We start from the raw sequence: 11452 nt of genomic DNA, 5'->3' as shown, positions 1-11452 counted from the left end.
GAAATTATTTTTCATACTTTGTGAAGTTATTTTTCATACTTTGTGAGATATTGATTCAAACAATCCATAAAGCCCATGGTAACGTTAACGCTTGACAGTCATATTGAGTTTAGATATTTCCGAAACTTTTGTTGTCTTAATGCAATTGTTGAATAGCCTTTACAACTTTGGGGGCGTTACTATTGACGTATACATCGGATGCAAATGAGAGTAGAAAAGTAAAGGATGGTTATGTCTAACCTGGAGTGGGGATGATTGTCACCCCCCCCCCCATCTTCAACGCACAAATTTATAGCCCCATTGTGATGCTTCGGATTTTCTCCGTTTGTGCCTCCCCACCCCCCCCCCCCCCCCTGTGGTGGTGACAGTGACAGTAGTGATGTTTCTGTAATCTGTCTCGGTAACCGTTCAGAGAAACATAAAAAGCAAAAGAATATGAGTTTCGCTGCCGTATGTCCTTACGAGAATAAATCTAAAAAAACGGCACCGAAAAGACTCTGGTGCTACCTGAACGCTCCCACGTCGGGGAGCCCAGACCAAAATGACCTCTGACTGTACACTCTTCAAGTTCACAGCAGGAAAAGTTTAAGAACAAAGTTATATACCGAACCTGCAAACATTGTTTACCTATTAGATTGTTCTTTATTATGATGGACCGTTCCCGGCGGTAGTGTAGGACCGGGACGATCCGTGGACCGACTGAAGCAAGCTTCTTTGTCGGATCCGAGGATCAAAAAGCAGTTCAATATTGGTGCCAGGCAATGCCCGACATGCCAGATATTAAGCTGACAAGAACAGATACTACACATGATCTTAGCCAAAAGGCCGAGAAGCGATGATCTTCAATCAAATTCTTCAAAGTTTGTGAACTCAACTCAAACGTTGACAATCGTCTGAAGTCCAGTGCAGATACAGTTGCTCTTTTTGACTCGATATTTGAAACATTTGTTTCTTTTGACACAAAAAGAGCAATGTTGGACCATGTTAAACGTTCGCGAAACATCGTCAAAATTACAATTTTTAGAATCCGATCAAGATGTTTTGGATCCTGCAAACGTCGATTTAGTTATCTGGACCTTTTGGTCTAAAATACTTGGTACCAAATGTGAATAGATTGACAAAGTTATAACAAAGTGCTCATTTTGGACCATTTTGAGTTGAGGCCTTATCAATAGTCCAGCTAAGTTGTCTGTACCATTAAGTTACTCATAATTCATACCATTGTTGTCTGTAATTTGAGAGTGGTTTATGCTACATTGACAAAGTAAAGCAAAACTTACCAATGAGCAAACAGTCTTTTTGCCTTTTAGACTAAATAGATTTGTTGAGACTTAATTAATTCATGGTGGAATGTTTAGACAGATCCCCTCAAATTTGACACCCAAAATTAACTAGCTGGTAAAGTCCTAGCAGAGGTCTTACCTCAGGTCATCAGAACCTCTTGGGTCGAGTATAGGGGTGGGGGTTACCCTTGGGTTGACTTGAACCTGGAATGCTTTCTGGCAACTATTTTTTAAATGGAATAAGGACTTTCTCGTCAAATGGGTCTTGTAGTCTTTTTGTTTTAAAATTCACAAATGTTACTGATAAATCATACTAAAATACTAAAATAAATACTAAAATAAATTACTTACTAAAATGCAAAAATAAACGCTTAGCACAATTTGAATAGCGCTAGCGCACCTCTATGATTCTTCTTGTTCTTGATGCGACTCTTTACGTATAGCTTCTCTTTTTTTAAAAAAAAAGGCTTGACTTTTTTTTCATTTGCTCAAAACAAATTTGGCAGGGTTGAACAAATTATGGGATACACTTACAAAGTAACAAGGAAACGAAGTAAAATTGAAATGTAATCAATCGTCGGAAAGATTTTTGTAACATTGCAACAGCTTTTTCTTATTCCCAAAATTAAATTATTTTTAAATTGGTTTGTCTTATTCCCAAAATTAAGTTATTAATTTTCAATGTTATGTAAAAACACAAATAACTTCTTTTTCAAATTCTTGAAATTTTTCAAATCTGACGCAATTAACGAAAATGTTGTTTCTTAAGTGTTCATTTTTAAGTTTAACAAAAACTTTCTGATGGTAAATTGGTTTTTGCCGGGACAAGTGGTATACCCTGATTATTAACACTAACGAGACAAGAAGGCTCGCTTGTGCTGTACGTGGTTTAAAATGTTCCCACTTGCACATTTGAACCCAAAAATATATCATATAAACATATCTGAAATGATATTACAGATGCGTTTGTTACGTTTGTTACCAAGCTACGAGTAAAGTTAACGTTGTTTAGCTGAAATTCAAAAAAAAACAACCAGTAAAGTAATTGAGACTTCGGAAGAACAAAAAAGTTGAGTAACATTTAATTACGGAAGAATGCGTAACTGTACTTATATTACTGATAAAGAGTAAACACAAAACTATTTAAGTTTAATTTGTTTTCATTATTCGTCGATAATGAAAAAAAAATTAAATTGAATGATTTTGTGTTTAATCTTCTTCAATAATATGTAGTGCAATAAGATTTGGTTATATTTTATCAGTCGTTGTTTAAATTGAGAATTTAAAGACTTGTTAACAATTCAAAACTCAAATTGATGGCTTCCTATTACAAAATTAACTCCTAAAATTCTTTCATTCTTGTCAGAAACAACGTTTCGGTCACAAAAAAAACGAACTTAATAATCATTCAGTAAAGAACGGATTCACGTCATGTGTATGCAGTAACTTGTTCGTAGTTAGTAGATTTGGTTTTAAATTTATACGATAGTGGACATTGAAAAACTTATTAAAATTACCACGATTATGTAGCTTACATTACAAATGGGACCATTATGTCTTGATTTTTCTTAATCTGTCCCAGTAATGTTTTTTCAAAGGTATTGCTGGTGAATCAAATGAATTTATTGCCATTTTGAAGAAAATTAAAACTAGTTTATGGAAAAATATTTAAAAAAACCGTCAATATCAGATTAAACGCAGAAAAATCAAAAATAAATGACTGACTTTTTACAATACAGAATGTCAACAAATGACGATCAGACAAATACCAATGGGCACAATGGATACGAGAAGTAGAAAAAAAATCATCTATTACTTTTTAAAAACAATTACATTCACAGTTAAGCAATTAATCAGAATCATGTAAAGTCATAAATGCATTGTGTGCTAAGCGCAAACAGACATTAGTTGCCATTTTTTTTTAAATTTTACCTCTCTTTTTATAGCATTACCGCTGATCGGTTTTGTTATTATAAAATCAAAAGCAGTTACAGAATGTTGAAGAAAGTTCATATAAAAAATACTTTCAAACTTGCTGTAGTACTCAAGGGATCTTAACACAAATTAGGCAACAGAAAAAAACATGGCATTTTAAGGAAAACAGAACCATAAAGGTTTAAAAATGCCTAGAACAAAATCGTGGAGCAAAATATTGATGGCAAAATATTATTTGGCTGTTCAAAAATGTGCTGTCCCATTTATTGAGATACAAGTTTATTTTAAAAAGTGAAAATTTGAAAGCAAAGTTGTGAGAATGAAGTAAATGGGAAAAAATTGATATTATAATATTAATATCTCAGCTGCCTTCTATGTAACAATAATTAATTAGAAAAAACGTTTTGTAAGCTTCGTAAAAGGTATCAAACTACGTATAGGTAGTACCAGAAGCAAAACTATAGACATTAGCAGAGAGCAATTGCTATCCTCTACTTATTTTTGTGTCCGACAAAAAACATGTTCCGTCAAAAAAAAAATTATAACCTTTTTGAAATATGGTCATCAAATTTATTCATTTATTTCCTGAAAAAGACCATAATAGTTGTTACAAAATATAAAAACGGATAGATGAAATGTAATTTCTTTCAAGTTGTTATCATTAAAAATAGTGATGTCAGCAAAATAGAACAAAATTACATCAGAAAAAATTTAAAAAGATTGAAAAAGTATTCTTTTAGAGAAAACTATTGCTGCAATGAAGGCAAATTCTATGAATATATAAATGAAACAAGTGAAAACAAGATTGACTTTATAATAAAAGATTTAATTATTAGTGGCGATCAGTCAAACACCAATAGCAACAACTATGGATACGAGAAGTAGAAGTTCGAATAATCCGAAACTTTCTTAACATTTGCTTTCAAATTCAAACTACTTAACAGAATCAACAAAGTGATTCACGCACTCGATGCCAAGCGCAAAGAGACTTCAATTTTTAATTTTTAATTGCAGTTGTCAGTAAATAAGATGCTGAAAGGGATAAAAGTAAAGCAGCAGTGAGAGCAACTCACGTCAACAAAACTAGCAAGTTATTTTTCTCTCTTAGTGCAGAAAAAACTTTTCGAACCCTGATTCTAATTGTTTTGGTTGCTATCTGTTCTGCTGCTCTGCTTCAATTCATTGACTAAAATTAAGCTGCAAACTTTAAATTCAATTTACCTCAAAATCATTAAACTGAATAAAGAACTCTTTAAAAAAAGGTTTCCACCCAATTTAATCGAAATCAAATGAAACGGTAATCTAATAACATCTGAATAAATTTTTGAAGCTGCTACTGACAACCAATATTCATGGCGATGAGTTGTTTCATTTTTATTACACATTATTAAAGAAATTAAAAGTTTTCAAAAAATGTCTGATTTTTCAAAATATCAGTGTACCCCTAAAGAGTACGCAAATTATAATCATTCTTTTTTAGTCACTGTTCAGTGAGTTTGTTTGCAGGCATATTACATTATAGTGCGAGAACAAATAAAGTTTTTGAGTTTTTTGTTTTCGAAATAAAATAAATTGGTAGTGTTATGATTTTTCAAAACTTTACTAGCATTTAATAAACAGTTTAAAAATCTCAAATCAATTTGAGAGTACTGTGTCTCGTGACTATAACAAATATTTAAATCAATTCGAATATCAGATAAAAAGTCAGCTTAATGTGGATGAGAAGCAAATTAAGATTCATAAAAATGGCCAAATTGGCTAAAAGTTTATGTCAAAATGTTTCTCAAAAGTATTTTCATCACATTTGTTCAAGGCGAAGGCGTTGAAAAGACCAGAAAATATTCGCTTTTCTAAGATACCCCAAACACCGGTAGATGTTTGAATTGTTTAAATTTTGACAAAATTTTAACTAAAATTTTAATTTTCTCAATGCTTAAGCTAAATTGACTCAAATTTCGGGTCAAAAATTAGCAAAAATTTTCTCGAAAAATTGAAATTCTTGACCTTCTCTCTGTGCTGAAATTCTAGACGTAAAAATCATACGTTGAGTCTGGGATGCCTCAAAATATCAAAAACAAGTCTGAAAAAGTGGGGTAGCCTAAAATTCACCCAAAAAATTGAAAAGAATATGGATTGCACCGTCGAAAAAGAAGTTGAAGGCGAATAAATAATGTTCTTCAGTAATGATTTGACTTTAGAAAAATTTAGTTGATTAAAATTTGGAATAAAGTTGTTAAGGTGGAGCCAAATAACCGAAAAAAATGAATGAAAAACTGTTTTTAGTGTTTTAGTGAGGTTAAGACTTCTTTTAGCAAATTATGGACTTTATATAATTAGCACATCGATATTTAGGCTCACTTCAAATAATCTGAGCTACTTTTACCAATATTTTAGAGCTTATGGCTACCAAATCTCGGGAGAGAGCCAAACTTTTTACTTATTCAAAAGGCGTGGAAATAGAACCCTTCTTGTATTTATTTTCTCTGTGTTTGTAGGAGAACCCGGGTCAAGGAAAAATCAAAAAAATAGGTAAGATAAGCAGTGAAAATTTGTTTTTTTTTCACCACAAGTTTTTCACAAAATTTTGCGGTGAAATTATGTAACTTCACCGCTATAAAGAGCAGTGAACTTACAAAAAACGCCATATTTTACCTCTTACTACAAATTATTCCCCGTACACGTGTTCGAACTTCTCACCTCCTGCATGCTATCAACTTTCTCTTCCACTGTGCCATCGCTCACTAACTTCTAGTCTTTTTGTTTTGAATATAAATCAAATTCACTCTACTTTCTGTAAAACATTTGCATTGACTTTTTGTAAGATTTGCAACTTTTAGCGTTGAAATTAAATATTTTAGCGGTGAAATATGGTGATTTTTTGTATGTTCACCGCTTACTCTTGTGGTAAAATTACACAAATTCGCTGCTTAAAAAGTGTAAAAAAGATGTTAAATTAAGGGGTAATTTGAGGCGGGTAATTTTAAGGGGTAATTTTAAATCTAACAATTCTTACCCCCAATATCCCCCTATCGTACATAGTTTTACCCTCCTAAAATTACCTCCTAATCTTGCATCTTTTTGACACTTTTTCTAAGCATGAATTTATGTAAGTTCACCACTAAATTAAGCGGTGAATATATGTAATTTCATCGCATTCACTGCTTATCTCGCATATTTTGGAAACTTTTTTCAAAGCGGTGAATATATGTAATTTCACCGGTAATTTCAGCTGTAAAATTATGTAATTTCACCGCTACCAGGCAATCAAATTTTTTTCACCGCATTCACCACCTGATTTATGTAATATAACCGCATTCACCGCTTGCCTTACAAAATCTCCCGCATTCACCGCTTATCCTACTTAATTTTGCGTTGAAAGGTAGTAACACCTCGACCCGGGAAGTGTTCATTTCGTTTTTGATATTTTAAAGGCATCCAATAAAGTCATATAAATAAAGAATTTCAACGTGCGAATTGGAGGCGCCCTAAAGGTTGAAGGTACCTAATTCCGCAAACTTTTATTTCAACCCGATATCAACGATGGCGTCGGAAAACCAATAATCTTTTTTTTTCTGATGCTACATGGCAGTCTGTGGAACGCTTTTGACGCTCCTGGTTCAGCTCCGCCTGTACAGTTGAAGAGAAAAAAATATTTAATTTATTGATATTGACTTTCTTGTAAATTTTTTAAATTGTTAATTGATATTAACCTGGTATGTTTTCACTCATAATGAGTCAAAATGGGTCTTCATCAAGCTCGATTTGAAGAATTAGTTATTTTTTGACATCTCATCGGGATTTGTCATTACTTATTTTACTCTATTTTCAGAAATTGTCCTCCGCCAGACCTGAGGACAAAGATCATCTTCATGGTCACTAACTTCGGATCTTTTCCCCTTTTGTGCTCCCCAGTAAGCTATAAGCCCCCAGGCGGATCGAGGTGTTGTTGACAAATTAATGTAAGAATTGCAGTGAATAGCGGTGAAAAACTTTTTTTCAACGCAAAACCGCCCGCATCCTTTAGCAATGAATGCGGTAAAAGCGGTGAATTCTTGTAAGATTTACGGTCTTTAGCGGTGAAATTTTGTAAGATTTTCGGTTTAAAGCGATGAAATTTTTAATTTCTTCGGAGTCACCGGAATTCCTACAAAGAAGAAGCTGTCGCACACAGGTTCCAACCTCTCACCTCCTTGTAAACAACTTTTTATTACACTGCGTCATCTGTCACTTACTTCTATGATAATTATTCTGAAATCGAATCAGATTCAATCAATTTTATTGAAACATATGCGTCAAAATGTTGTTGCATTTACGTTTTTTATATTGTATTTTGTTGGATTAACGCAGAATTTTTCATTTTCACCGTTTGCGATTTATAGCGGCGAATTCTTTTTTCACGGCATTCAACGTTTGTAACGCTAAAAATTGCAATTCGTACATTTTTTCACCGCATTCACCGCAATTCTTATATTTTTTGTGATTTTTAGCGTTGGCACCTCGACCTGGGCAGTTACCGAGCACGTGTCATTGCATTCTAATGACATAGTAAAGGTAATGGTAGTAGTAATGGTAATGGTGATATGTTAATGGCAATGGCATTTAATCATTATGTAAAAGAAACGGCACGTACGTCTGGGGGTGCAAACAATTTGCATCCTAATAAGCTGGGATAAAAACGGAAAAGATCCCTACCTTCATTGATTAATTTTGTAAGACAATTGCTCTTGAAATTGTTTTATCGTGAGCTTATCGAAATTCTGGAAAACGTAAGGCTGAATTTAAAAACTCGAAAATGCAAAAATTGACTCAATTTTCTATGTTTCCCACATGTATTGCAGCATCACAAACTTCAACTCAAAACTAGACCAAAATTGCTTCAACGAATGTGCCAAAAAACAGCTTGAAAGTGCTTGCTTTTCTCTTGCAGAATTTGTTCATACCGAACATTTTCCTCCAATACGCTGGTATAAAGCAATTTTGCTCGTGGAAACAATACTTGTCGGGTTGTCATTCGCATTTTCAATCATTTCTCCAGGCCAAATTTAACGTATCTCATTTCACTAGAAAAAAATCTTACAGCTAAAGGGGTATGGGTGAAAAAAAATTGTTTATGGCAAAGATTAAATTCAAACAGGGAGATAAACCAAATGTTCACCTTAAACTTTGGGAAAATAATGTTAGTTGTCTCTTCAAAATTTCTTTATAGTCCTAAAAATGTATTTGAATTTTTACGTTTGATATTTTTGAAATTTAGATTGTTGCGACTTCCCTTTCTTTTACAATAAATAAACAAGAGCTACATAGAAAAACAATAGGATTTCGTTGCGTGTATGTTCAATTAATCGTTTTGTTATTAACACACTTATATTTATGCTGTTTAATAACTTAAAACTTTTCAAGTCCTCGGATTTCGGTCTAACAGTTTCTCAAAACAATGTATATGCTAAAAATCAATTATCTTCTTTCTTACTTCTGATTCTTCTCTTGTACAAACCGAATCCTTCTAATGGTAAATTATCTCCAACTTATTTATTCAAAAAAGACACTTGCAATTTTCCACCAATTTTATTTTATTCAATCAACAAATTGCTGAACTCTAAATCCAATCAAAATTTAGACATTATGCAGCTCTTCTTTATTTTTAAGGATTACACTACTTGCTAAGGATTCATAAAGCAATAATTAATTATAGCATTTGAAATCACATTAACAACACGGCTTTATGTTATGAATTGCGTCCAAAACTTTTGCATGAAATGAGTATCTCTTTTAAGTCATAAATTGTTTATCAAAATAGAGTTTTTATAATTCCCGCAATTTGTTTGCAAACTTGTTGCATATTGTCATCTTCTGGTGGAGCAGTTTCTCTTTTTGTCAGATTAAAACGTTTCATAAATTGTTGTCCATTCAACGTACAATGTTGTTTTTTAAAGCTTACATATAGAGTGTATTAGTAAATTTGTAGATAATGATAGTCTGTCGCGGAGACAATCAAAAATTAGTTTTAATTTAAGTGCTTTTTCTCCAGCCATTGCTCTTATGACCTTTTTCGGATAATGTGTGTCCAAGTTGCAGTAATGTTGAAATACAGAAAGAAGCGAATAAAATTAATAATGACATTTTTCAGTTTCTGGACATTTGTTCTGCATATTTTGCCTTGAGTTTTTAAAGTTATCAATAATGAGTAATGAGATCTTGTCAAAATATATCAAAATATATCTGTTCGTTTCAGGCAAAATCATTTTGAACCTTTGTACCTTTGAAAATCTTCACATTTGAATTTGATCAATAATTTGTCTGCCTGTTTCAGACATCGATTAAATAAATGGAAATTCCCATAAATCTGTTAACTTACTAAAAATATGTTGTAGTGGATCAGCTAGTTTAACGTCAGCTAATTTTAGGGTACTATCAGTTTTACAAGAAAATCTCTCTGTTCTCATTTGTATTGAGGTAGTGCATCTGCAATTCATAGTAACAAATGGTTGACATCTTGAACGCTTAGTGGTTTTGAGGTGCTATTTTTCAAATCACAAAAGAAAAAGTTTTTGCTGGCAAAGTTTGTCAGCCATTTACCATTTTCCAGATTTTGTTGCTTTTTCATTAAATGGACATTTGACTGTCAAGATATTAATGTTCTGTAGGGCTGAGAACGGCTTGCAAATTAACAGCAGACCTGGACATGTATTGCCTACGGTTTCTACTGAAAAATTGTTTATGCATGCGGAAAAGCTTTTTAATTCTATGCAATTGTTAATTTGGGGCTGTGGTAGTAATGCTAGTTGGATTCGGCTTTGCCCGATAGTTCATTTTCTATTCATACAGAGACGCGTAACCGTTTTCTCATCCGCTTGGCTGTGTTACTGTTGTTTCTCTCTATCATTTAAGAGCTCTCAAAGCAGACATGAAGGACACTGCCCAAATGAAAGTCAATCCTTATTTGTGTTGAAGAACATTTGTTAATATTTCGGCCTCATAGTACTTGAGAATTTGTCATGTTGGAATAGCAAGTGTTCAGAATTGAGTAGATTGAGTTTTTAGGCGTTAACAGCAGGTCTGTAGGCTATAATTGAATTGTTAATAGCAAGTAACGAAGCTGCCAAGTTTCTTTAATTTGACTTCAGTTCAGCGATATTTATTTCTTATTTATTTATTATCTCCGGCGCAACATAGTCAGTACCTTCTTCACTGCCTGTTTTACCTCCGCAACTTCCAAATATTGAACCTAATGCGCATGCGATGTCTGCCCCTGTTGATAAAGCAATTAGTGCTCAAGACTCTTTTAAGCCAGGTCCCACCTGTTTCTATAAACTAATAAAATATTCACTGCTTTTTATCGCATTGTTTCAATGAAGTCTTTTCATCCTAAGTTTCAATCTAAAGTCCTTTTGAATCAATTAGTTTGCTTGTAGATGTTTTTCAACGTATTTTGATTTTAATTCAGAGGTGAGCGATGTTTCGTTTGTTGACGTATTTGACATGCTAAATTCAAATTCGTATTAAATCCAAGCAATTTATTGTAGTAACGAGGAGTTTGAAGTGCTTGCCAATCATTTCATAAAGTATTAGGAACCAATATGGAAAGATCAAAAATTGTTCAGTTATCAAATTCTATCGCGTTGGTTTGACAGTCACAGTCACTTGATAAAATTAAGTCGCTAGTCACAAAAACTTGATAAAGAGTTATAAAAACCATTTTGAGAGAATACGACGAGTTCTGATAGGATTGATTTTGTTTCCTCACGTGACCAACCCAAAAATAGTTTCGCTCCTACTTAAATTTTATCAGATCACTGATTTTAAAAAAACTATTTTCAAACTTGGCACTCAGGAAAAAACATTTTGAGCATTGTTAGTTATATCTTTAGGTAATTAGACTTCTTATCACTTTGCTGCAGTAATAGTTTGAGTTACAAGACCCTACATATAGAGTTACATATAGAGTGTATTTGTAAATTTGTAAATAATGATAGTCTGTCGCGGAGACAATCAAAAATTAGTTTTAATTTAAGAGCTTTTTCTCCAGCCATTGCTCTTATGACCTTTTTCGGATAATGTGTGTCCAAGATGCAGTAATGTTGAAATACAGAAAGAAGCGAATAAAATTAATAATGACATTTTTCAGTTTCTGGACATTTGTTCTGCATATTTTGCCTTGAGTTTTTAAAGTTATCAATAATGAGTAATGAGATCTTGTCAAAATATATCAAAATATATCTGTTCGTTTCAGGCAA

At 32.9% G+C, this 11452-nt stretch overlaps 1 non-coding gene across 1 annotated transcript; it reads right to left on the bottom strand.

Annotated features, from left to right (window-relative positions):
• Positions 1-645: 645 nt before the first annotated feature.
• On the bottom strand, positions 646-837 carry LOC142343330 (U2 spliceosomal RNA). Its single transcript, XR_012759201.1, has one exon. It is a non-coding gene; the product is annotated as a U2 spliceosomal RNA (small nuclear RNA).
• Between the last annotated feature and the right edge of the window lie 10615 nt (positions 838-11452).

The sequence above is a fragment of the Convolutriloba macropyga genome, chromosome 7, assembly GCF_964194025.1.
Source record: "Convolutriloba macropyga chromosome 7, txConMacr16.3, whole genome shotgun sequence".
In the NCBI taxonomy this organism is placed as follows: Eukaryota; Metazoa; Xenacoelomorpha; order Acoela; family Convolutidae; genus Convolutriloba; species Convolutriloba macropyga.
The sequence above is the reverse complement of the archived record's forward strand: the minus strand, read 5'-3'. Positions and strand labels throughout refer to the sequence as shown.